The 11,243-nt window shown below is 37.8% G+C and overlaps 1 pseudogene; it reads left to right on the plus strand.

Annotated features, from left to right (window-relative positions):
* Nucleotides 1-342: 342 nt before the first annotated feature.
* On the plus strand, nucleotides 343-10,081 carry LOC114024371 (annotated as a pseudogene).
* Nucleotides 10,082-11,243: the final 1,162 nt, after the last annotated feature.

The raw sequence follows: 11,243 nt of genomic DNA on the forward strand, positions 1-11,243 counted from the left end.
CTAAGAACCCCTGCTCTAGGAGTAACAGATTCTGCTTGCTTGTCTGGTTAACATTATATTTGATGAGAACATATGCAGAAATGAATGATAACCTGCATAGCAAGACTGCTTTCAAGAATAGATTTCTCCTTCATCTCATCAAATTGACCTCTCCCCAGAACATATATCTTCCCTTGCGGCTTTCTCACCCTGGATCATTCATCTACCCTGCTGGTCTTCTTCTCAACTTGGTGACTTCTTCCCAGGCCCTCCATTTTGAGGAGGAGCTCAGCCTGGCCGACCTTCGTTCCCCTCCTGGTTGTGCTTTTGGCTTTCAGGACTTCACTCTCTATCTCAGCTGCCATGTTCCCACAGAACACTCGAGAACATCCTTTCATCATGCTGGTACCCGTCTCCCATTGGGGAGCTCCTCCTTTGGCCTCCATTTTGGGGAGGAGCCCAGGTTAGCCAACCTTCATTCCTCTTCTGGCTGCTCTTCTGATTCTCCAGATTTCAATTCCATTCTGCAGCAGATTATCTGTCCCCCAAGATTTTCAGCTCCCTTTTGTGTAGGTCTCAATTTCCTTATCTAAGAGGGTAAGGCTACCCTCTACCTCTCCCATCCCTTTTAGCTTTAAATCTATTAGTCTCCTAAGACTGAACTGTGAATTTGAACCTAGAGCTGTGTTTCTTTAAGATTATTATTTAGTTAATAGTAAATATTCCATAAATATACGTTGAACTTGTCAATGAATAAATGAATTATACCCTAAGACTTTCAATTTCTCAGTCCTGTAGATTTCAGAAAGACAGTTAGCCACTATGTATTGACAAGAGAGTCCTTCTTGGAACTTGTAGTTCACTAATCAAAGTATGTCTTACCTATAACTTGAACTTCCTAGATCTCATAACTTAATGAGGCCCCATCCTGAATCATTTCCTGGCCATTTGCCAAAGTATACTGCCTGCATTCTTTCCTTCCTTGTCATTCTCATCCTCCTCCCACTGGAACTTTGGATTCTGCCACTGGGACCCTCGACTCTTATAGGTGAACTTTCACATTATTTTGCCTGAAACCCAACCATCACTTCACTTCTAGACCATTTTCAAGCCCCATTGCTATTCTATTACCACCCCCACCTTCCTTTCCTCCCACCCCCAGGGCTATTTTGCTTCATTAAAAAGATAAATTCCTTGAGGGCAGGGAGGTCATAGCACAGTGCTGTGCACAGAGTAAGTAGTTAATAAATGCTTTGTCATCATTCATCATCTCATTCATTCAACACATCTCACCCACTATGCACAGAACATCATGTTAGGCATTGATGAAGGTAGTAATAAACAAAACATCAGTGTCCTTGGACACAATAGTTTCAATTAAGTGGTAGAGCTGAAAGTTGGATTGCAAGAGATTGAAGAGGGAGTAAGACATGAGAAATTGAAGGCAATGAGTATTGATACCTTTTCAGGAATTCAGCTGCAAAAAAGGTGGAGAGATATAGGATGATGAAGTAGTAGATGATGGGGTCTAATGAAAGATTTTTTAGGATGAGAGAGAGCAGTGTGTGTTTTTATGTAACTGATACTAACCAGAGGATAAGAAGACTGCTGAAAATTAGAGATCAAGAACCTCATCAAAGGGTAAGTCCCTAGGGGAGACAGGAGGGGATTAGGTAAGACACACATTGTGGGAGGTTGGCCATGGCTGGGAGAAAGGTAGCCTCTTCCTTTGAGACTAGAGCAAAGAGGAGTGGATAAGGGAAGATACTCAAAGAATTGGAAGTGTGAGATTGAGAAGGTGAAGCTTACAGTAGATAGTTTCAATTTTTTTCTTCCGTGACATATGAGACAAAATCATCTTGTGAGGGAAGGGACAGATGGTGGTATAAGTAGTTTAAACAAAAGAAAGTTCAGAATAAGTTGTGTGGGGAATTAAGCTGAGAGTCAATTCTCAAAGAGTAAAAGGATTGGGATGTGAGGGTCTAGGTGAGATTAGACAACAGGGAGCAGTAGGAGATTCAGTCGTCCCAGCTGTGTGGCCTCTCCAGCAGCATTCAGCAACAGACAAGAAGGAACAGGGCAGGCAGATGGTATGAGCAATCCAGACCTGGCATCTGGGAAGAGATGGGTGGGAACTTTTTATTCTGTTTTGTTTTGTTCTAACAAAAAGAGACTCAAGGGTAGAGGACAAGTACAAAGTTGTATTTGGTATGTAAAGGATTAAAGCTGCAAATTTCTATTATATCCAACTTGCTTTTCCTTTTAAGCATGTGTAACATGGTATTTGCAAACTGACTCCTGGCTCTGGGCCACAGCATATTCACTACATGAATAATAAATCCAACAGGTGACTTTCAAAATGAAAGCAATATTTTGATAATAGAAAAAAAACACCTTAAAATAGTTTTTCTTTTGTAAATTTGTTTTTGCTATTCACTGGCTTCCTGCAGGTTCACTTTCCTGCATTTGTAGTCAAGTTTCTTTGAGCAATGACATCCCTAAATAAAACAACTCCTTTCATCTTAAAAAAAAGTGTACAATTCCTTTATTCACTTCAGTCTTTCAGTTATCTTCTGACAGAATGCAATCTTAGAGGGCATGTGCATAGCCTAGAAGTCAGCCTGACATTTTATCTATGATAGAGAATTTTATCTAAAAGTATTGTAGGATGGAAGTAATTTTGTTAATGATAATAATTGAAGCTATTATTTCTCACAAAATGATAGCATACTCCAAACAAGAAAACATGAGAGTTTAATGAATTGACAATATGTGAAAATAAAGAAGGAAGAAAAAATACCTTTAAGGGATATGTGTTTATCTATCTATCTATATGTCTATATGTCTATATCATCTCTGTGTATATACATATGTATGTATACACACATATGTGTATATACACACATACTTATATAGGTTTTTAATACATATATATCTCTTTTGGACTAAAATTAACACACAATTTTATAGATTGATTTAGATTGTTTTAAAGTTAAACATAATGTAATTGCTTTTTACTCATGTGATTTTGATTTATTGAATCAATTAAGACACTTTATGATACATTCTTTATTTTTGTCTAGCAGGCCCTAAAAGTAGAGGTGAAGATGACTTCAGTTTGATTGAAAGCTGTGTTGGCTTAAATCCCATTTATGTTAAGTTTATAAATTATGCCATCCTACAAGGACATTTCTTAGATACCTTCATAAGCCATTGGTTTCCACTTCTTAGATAGACTGAATTGGCAATTTCAGAAACAACTATTTCTGGAAATGTTAACTCAGCATAATTAGGGAGAGCAAGAGACTCTGGTAATTGGAGTAGTTATTTTTAAAACACATTATTTTATATAAAGTGTAGAACAGGTAGGAAGCAAGGGAAAATAATTGGGATCATAGGATCATAGCTTTAGAGCTGGAAAGAACCTTAGAGATCATCTAGTCTAACACCTTCATTTTATAGAGGAGAAAATTGAGGCCCACAGAGGTTAAGTGATTTGCCTAAAAAACCGCAGGTAACTAAATGAGTCAAGATTTGAATCCTAGGGCTTCTAACTCCAAGTGGAGTGATCTTTTTACTATAACATATTGCCTCCCATATAAATTATCCCATAGAGTATGATGAATTAAATAATTATTTGTTTAAATTTATAGAAAGGAATTAGAGTAGTTTTTTTTTTTTACAAAAAGAGATGAAAAAGTAGTAACTAGTATATGTATATGTACAAAGTATCTTAAAAGTTTTAGTGCAATTTTTAGCTTTATTAAGTTAAACTTTTTGGACTCGTATAAATATTGACATGTGTGTATGTGTATGTTTTGGTGTATATGACATTGTTCTTAAGGATGACTCTGACTATATCTTCTGTTATTTAATTCAAATAATCACATAGTTAATAAGCACCTACCAAATGCAAGTCTATGTATCTTTCCATAAAGAGTTTTCAGTCTGATAGATAATTGCATGCTAGTTGCTATTCCTAACTGACAGTTTAATATTTTTGTGGGACAGTCCATAACCTCATCCTATCTCATGTTTACTTATGTTAGTTGATACTTTTTATTTTTAATTCCATCATTTAAAAATATATAGCCCTGTCCACCCACCACATGAACTTTCCTTTATAACAAAGACAAATAGTTGCCCAAAATTCCCTTAGTTTAAAATTGTGGCTACCATGAAAAGGGCTGGTATAAATATTTTTATGCATGTAGATAATTTTCCTCTTTCTTTGATTTCTTTAGGGTCTAGGCCTAATAGTGGTATAGTTATGTCAGAGGGTTAGAGACAATTTTGTAATTTTCTGGGAATAATTCCAAATTGCTTTCCAGAATGGCTGGACCAATCCATAGCCTCACTAACAATGCATTAGTGTTCTTGTTGCTTTCTATAGGCCGTCTACAGGCTGCTTTTGTCATGCCTACAATTATGCCCATATCTCCCCATCCTAAAAAATCCTCGCTTGATCTATCTACTCTGCTCTGCCCCCAGCTGTCATCTCACATCTCTTGTCCCTTTGGTGGTCAAACTTCTTGAGAAGGCCTTCTGCAATCAATTCCTCCACTTCCTTTCCTCTTACTCTTTTCTGAATTTTATGTAGTCTCGCTTCAAGGTTCCATCGTTGAACAGAATCTGTTCTCTCCAAAGGTACCAGTTACCAGATTCTCATTCCTCATCCTCTTGACCTCCCACTTAAGAATCTGTCTCAGGCCTTTTTTTCCTCCCTCTATATTATTTTTTCATAATTATCTCATCAGTCAGTCAGTCAATAAACACTTATTTAGCACCAACTATGTGCCAGAAAAAGAAAGACAGTCCCTATCCTCAAGGATCTTACAACCTAATGGGGGAAGACAGCACACAAAAGGAAGCTGAAGAGTGGTAGGTGGTAGTAGGGGAAGGGAGAAGGTATCCACTGTGGGGTCATGATGGAGAAATCCAGGGGAATGTAGCCATAGAGGAAACGAGGAGATGAGCGGCCTTGGCACCTTCCCTTCAATGGAGGTTCTGGGAGGATGTCTCTCTTTCCAGTGAGAAGAGGGTCTCAGGGGCAGAGGTGTGAGATCCAGGGCTGAAGTGATTTTGCAGGGTGAAGGGATTTCTGGGTCATGATGGAGAAATCCAGAGGAGGGCCATGGACTTAAGTATCATCAAGCAGATGATTCTCATCTCTGCTTATGTAGTAACTATAATGTCTCTCCTGACCTCCAGTTTCTTATGTCCAGCTGACTATTGGACACCTTGAACTATGTCCCATAGATATCTTAAGCTCTACACGTTCAAAACTGAACTCATTATTCCCCCCAATCCCTGTCTCCCCAAGCCCTCTCTTCTTCCTAACTTTCCTGTTCCTGTGGAGGACACCATCATCTTCCCAGTTACCCAGTCTTGCAGCCTAGCTCTTATCATCAATTCCTCAAAATATCTCAAACCCACAAACTGTTGCCGAGGCCTATAGATTTTATCTTCACAGCTTCTTTTGTATATACCCCCTTTTCTCCTCTGGCACTGCCACACCCTAGTGTAAGCCCTCATCACCTCATGCCTGGACTACTGTGTAATACAGGAAAAAAGTTAAATGGAGTTGGGAGCGACATATTGGAAAATTATTTTTACATTGTGGAATAGAAACAAAAATATCAATATTCATTCATTCATTTGCTTGTTTATTGTGATTGGAAACCACCATTTACCAGAGAGCACACATTTGTCATTTGCCTGTACGGCTATCACAGATTGGAGCTGAATGCAAGAACACACAGCAATGGGGCTCTGGGGATAGCTAAGAGGAACATTAAAAAATAAATAATTAGTTTCAAAGATATTTATTGCTGGTTGTTCTGTCTGCCGTGAGTTTCTCCCCTCTCCAGTCCATCTTCGCTCAGCTATCAAGTTGATCTTCCTAAAGTGTAAATATGACCGTGTCACTCCCCAACCCCTGTTCAATAAACTCTATTAGCTCTCTGTTACTTCTAAAATCAGATAAAAACTTCTCTGGTTGACTTAAAGCTCCTCAGAACCTGCTCTTTCCTATTTTCTCAGTTTTCTTGCCTCATTGCCTCTATGTTCTCTGCGATCTAGTGACATTGGTTTCCCCTTGTGCACTAGACTCCATCTCCTAACTCTACATTTTCACTGGTTGTTGCTCAGGCCTGGGATTTTCTTCTCCCTCATTAACATTTCCTGGATTCCCTGGATTCTCCCAAGTCCCAGCTAACATCCTAAAAGAAGCCTCTCCCGGTCTCCCTTAATGCTAGTGTCTTTCCTTTATTGATTATCTCCAATTTACCCTATCTATATCCTGTTTGGGCTTAGTTGTTATCATGTTGTCTCTCTTAGTAGCATGAGCTCCTTGAGAAACAGCGACTGTTTTTTACAACCCTCCCCCTTTTTTGCCTTCTTTTTTGTTTTTTTTTAAGTATCCTCAGTGCCTGTAGGAGTAGGAGCTTAATAAAATACTTAAGGCTTGACTTGACAGTCCTTCTAACATACGGCATTTTCCTGTTTTGTAATTTTTGTTAAGTGGTACAAGTTGGAAGCTCAAAATTGATTTAATTTGTATTTTTCTAATTGTTACAGATTTAGAGAATTTTTTTCCATATAATTGTTGATAACTTGGATCTCTAACTTTAGAAACTGTCTATTCATCTCGTTGGTGATTTATTAGAGAGTGGCTATTAGTTTTGTAAATTAGAATCAGTTTTATTTATAGCTTGAAAATGAGTCCTTTATCAGAGAAATATGTAACAAAATTTTTCCAGTCACCTGTTTCCCTTCTAATTTTTACTACATTAGATTTATTTGTGCAAAGTCTTTTTAATTTTATGTAATCAAATTTTTCCATTACTTTGTATGATCCTATATATTACATGTTTAGTCATGAACTCTTTCCCTTTCACTAAATCCAAAAGGTAATTTTTTTCTTACTTCTCAAATTTATTCATGATATGACTTTTTTATCTAATATATATCTACTTTGAGCTTTTCTTAGAATATGGAGTGAGGCATTGGTCCAAAACTAATTTCTATTAGATATCTGTCAAGTTTTCTCAGCAGTCTTTTTCAAACAGTCCTTCCCCAGTAACTGGGGTCTTAGATTTTTTTTTTAATGTGCTACTTTCAAATAAGACTCTTTTACAGAACAATTGGTAACAGGCAAGACTACAAAGAACTGAATAGATTAGTTTCCTCTAGCCAATCAAGTCAACAGGGCAAGTAAACACGTATTTGTTGTATCTATTTTATTCCAAGCATGTGCTTATGAACAACAGGATACAAAGTACCAGGTTCTCAGATACCCCACCCCTGCATCTTGAGCCCCTCTAGGCCCCAAGCAGGGCTGCTAGCTATGTTATTAAGGGTCACCATTTGTTAACAAGAGATGTCTATATTTGCAATTTGGTGCTTATGACATAATGCAACAATACATATCTTAAAACCAAAAGAGCGTATTTTGCAATTGAATTTAAATGCAAAGTTGCTTTTTCCATCCTAAAATATCAGGGCGTGAACATCCTGTATACATGCTCTTGGCTGAAACTTTGTTTCTTTCTTGGATTTCTGTGGGATATATGCCCAGTAATGTGATCGCTGGTTTAGAGGGCATGGATGATTTAGTCATTTTTCTTACGTTAATTCCAATTGGTACTCAGAATGGTTAGGTTACTTTATAGCTCCACGAGAACTGTGGAGCTTCCTTCAGACCCTTTAGAAATGATGTTTTTTGGCATATTTGCCAATTTGATGAATATGGAGTGAAATTTTATTCATAGTAACTTGAAGCATTCTTTCCTATAGTTGTTGATCATTTGTAATTTTTCTTTTGAGAAGTCATATATTTTGACCATTTATCTACTGGAAAATGCCTCTTGGTCTTATATATTTGGGAGCAGCTAGGTGGTGGGGCCTAAAGTCAGGAAGACTTATCTTCCTGAGTTAAAATATGTCCTCACACACGTTACTAGCTGTGTGACTTTGGACAAATCACTTAACCCAGTTTGCCTCAGTTTTTCATCTATTAAATGAGCTAGAGAAGGAAATGGCAAGCCACTCCATTATCTTTGCAAGAAGACCCAAATGGAGTAAAGAAGAGTTAGATATGACTGAAATGATCTAACAAAAACAACAATATATATTTGTGTTAACTCACTATATATCTTGGGTATTAGTGTTTTACTCCAGATTTTTTGATGCAAAGATATTTTCCGAATTCCTAATTTATCTTCTTATACTAGAAATATTTATTTTATTCTTTTAAGTTTTGTCATCAAATTACTTTTATAGTTGTGAGAGGTACCTCTTTATCATTTCTTATATGTTTTCACTGATTTGATCTTTCGTATTTCTATCATGCCACCTGGAACTTATTGTAGTATATGGTATAAACTACTGTTTATTTAGCCAAACTGCTTTCTCAACAGTTCTGATAAAGCAATCCTTTCCCAAGCAGTTTCTGTTATTTAGCTTGTAACTTATTATATCTGTTATTTAGCTTATAACTTAACCCACTGGGTTATTCTGTTTAATTGTTTCTAGTGTGTGTATTTATCTAATCTGCTCCACTAAACTTACTTTTTGACTAGTATCAAATAGTCTTGATATCTTTAAATTACTTCCCTTGAGAGTCTAGATTTTTATTCAAATGAATTGTGTTGTTATTTTGTTTAGCTCTACGTAGCAACCCTGTGGTAGTTTATTTGACTAGAACTAAATCTTTAAATTAATTTCAATAATAGAGGTATTCATTATATCACGGTATTCAACATAGAACACAAATAGCACTATTATTTATTAATATAACATATTATTGACAGCACTTTAAAGCTGCATGTGAGAAAGCAGGTTACAACTTACATTGGCAGAGACAGTTTCCTTTTCTGGGAGTTCACTATACCATAGAAATCCCAGTCGGTATCTTTATTACACAGCCTCACAATGGTCATTGAATAACCTCTCTGATTAATTAAGCCTTCCTTTATTTTTTGTAAAGAGAATTTTTTACTGTATTTGTGAGAAGTAGTGTGTCCCATACTGGCCCCAGCGACCATCGCTGGCCTCAGAGTCAGGGAGGCCCAAATTTAAGTCCTTCCTCTTATTTCTACTGGCTGTGTGACTGCTCAAGTCATTTAGCCACTGAGTGCCTCCAGTCATCAGTAGAGGGAGTTTCCTTGTTGGGAGTTTCCCATGAAATTACGGCTCTAATCCATTATCACATTGTCCAAGTCTTGAGTATGCCTTGGAAATTTGACTCTAAGACATTTTGTGCTGAAGTGCCTTCTAGTACTCCTTGACTATTCCAGAAAAAAAAATGCCACTTCACTCTGCTTCTCCTAGCTGAGATCCGTTTGGGTCTTGGTGCTGTCTTGGCCTCAGTTTGCCGGTGCTACAGTGCTTAGCGAGACACGGGGGGGGGGGGGGGCCTGGAGCCGTGTTAGTCTCAGCATCCTGTCCATGGCGGAACCTTGGCCTGCAGATAGTCTCTTCCCACTCCCAACCCCCTTTCCTCCATCCCACCCCCCTCCTCATGGAAACCCAGCTGAACAGACACAAGAGGGCATCTAGTGCTTTGAGCAGTAGGCAGGGTTGTCAGACGCAGGATACACTCCACATAAAGGCCTCACCACAAAAGAAACCAAGTACCACTGTGTGGCAATGGCAGTCCATAAACTGAAGTTACAAAATGGAGAAATGACAAAAGAAGATAGACTACAGCTTCAACCCAGTCTTCTCCAAGTAGTACACCCCATTCTTCTCCCAAGCAAAAGCCTAGAGGCTGGTTTACTCATGGATCTTCTACTTCCTTACCTGGCCTAGATATCGGCAGCATAGACTCTGGAAATGGAGATAGAGACAGACCCTCATCTGAAAAAATGGAGTCTTTTTGGACCAAGAACCCTTCAGAAATCAGACTTGAGTTTCAGTGTCCAGTCCTATAGAGGTACTAGGAAGCCACCAATGGAGATCATTCGGGTTCAGGCTACTAGAATTGCAGAGAACCCAGCAGCATTCAAGCCTTCCTGTGATGGAAGGAAAGAAACAACCTCCATGAACCCATAACATCAAACCGAGGGACATGAATGTATTGACTCCTACAGGGTTCTAAAGCTCCCTTTACATATGAGCAAAGTTGCTTTCCCTGGTGAACCACTGTTAAGTAGAGACTTTTCTTTCTTCCCGTCCACCTTGCAGTTAACATAGTAATGATGTCATCCATTTACAATTCTGCTGAGGATAATATTCCTGGAGAAGTAGTGATTGTTTCTTTAAATACTTGCAGCGAAGCTTGAATCTTTCCGATGCAGAAAGACCTGTTCTGCAATGTCCCGAAGTTGTTCTGCTCAAAGTACAGTCGATCATAGCCAGTTACTGATCTATAGAACAGATTGCAGAGGGCAAGGGAAATAACTAAAATCTAGTAGACTTTGTTCTGCGCATTTTAATCAAGATAAATATTTGTTTGGTGGTTCTTTTCTTTGATTAAAAAAAAAAGAAAGGAGAATGCCTACGTTTGTGAAGGGAGTTTCCTTATCTTGGAGAGTCTACCCCATTTCACAAATAGGTTGGAAAGATGCGGCACTCTCTTCCCCTCTCCCACCATATGCAAATCTATACAAGTTCTTTATCTTATAAGAATGAGTATTAACATATCATTGTCAAGTGTGAGAACGGGGATGGGAACAACAAGTAATCAAAACCAGGAATGGAGAATTTGGGAATAAAGATTTCCTGTTAGGTAAGAAGAATCTCAAATACCTAGAAACTGTAAGAGATATAGGAACTATAGAAACGATGTGAACCAGTGTGTCCAAAAAACATTGTGTATGTCATAAGTCATAGTAATTATTGCCACATTGTGATTGATAAAGATTTGATATTAAAGTTGGATCTTTTAACTTTGAGATAATATGAAAGTTTTTCCCAAAGGCCATTTATGTTGTTTTAAAATTCATATAACACCATAATCTTCTGAAGAAATTCATCCATTCTTTCAGCTGATGCTAAGTACCAATCATGTGCCCAAGAAACTAAAATGAGAGAGGCTCATCAACAGATTGACTGTTTTTTCAATGAAATTTTTGACCCAAGGACTTTTCAACAGCGTCCTAGTAAGAAATAGAAAAGTTGTGGCAACTACAAATGTAAATTGCATGGACTTTGTTCTGTTTTAGCTCCACATCTACCTAAATAGCTGGATTAAACCAAACTGAAATGTACATCAAAGGGAAACAATTGTTAGAGAATTGAAAGATCAATTCAACTCTATC

The sequence above is a fragment of the Vombatus ursinus genome, unplaced genomic scaffold (assembly GCF_900497805.2).
Source record: "Vombatus ursinus unplaced genomic scaffold, bare-nosed wombat genome assembly UNPS02014821.1, whole genome shotgun sequence".
Classification (NCBI taxonomy): Eukaryota; Metazoa; Chordata; class Mammalia; order Diprotodontia; family Vombatidae; genus Vombatus; species Vombatus ursinus.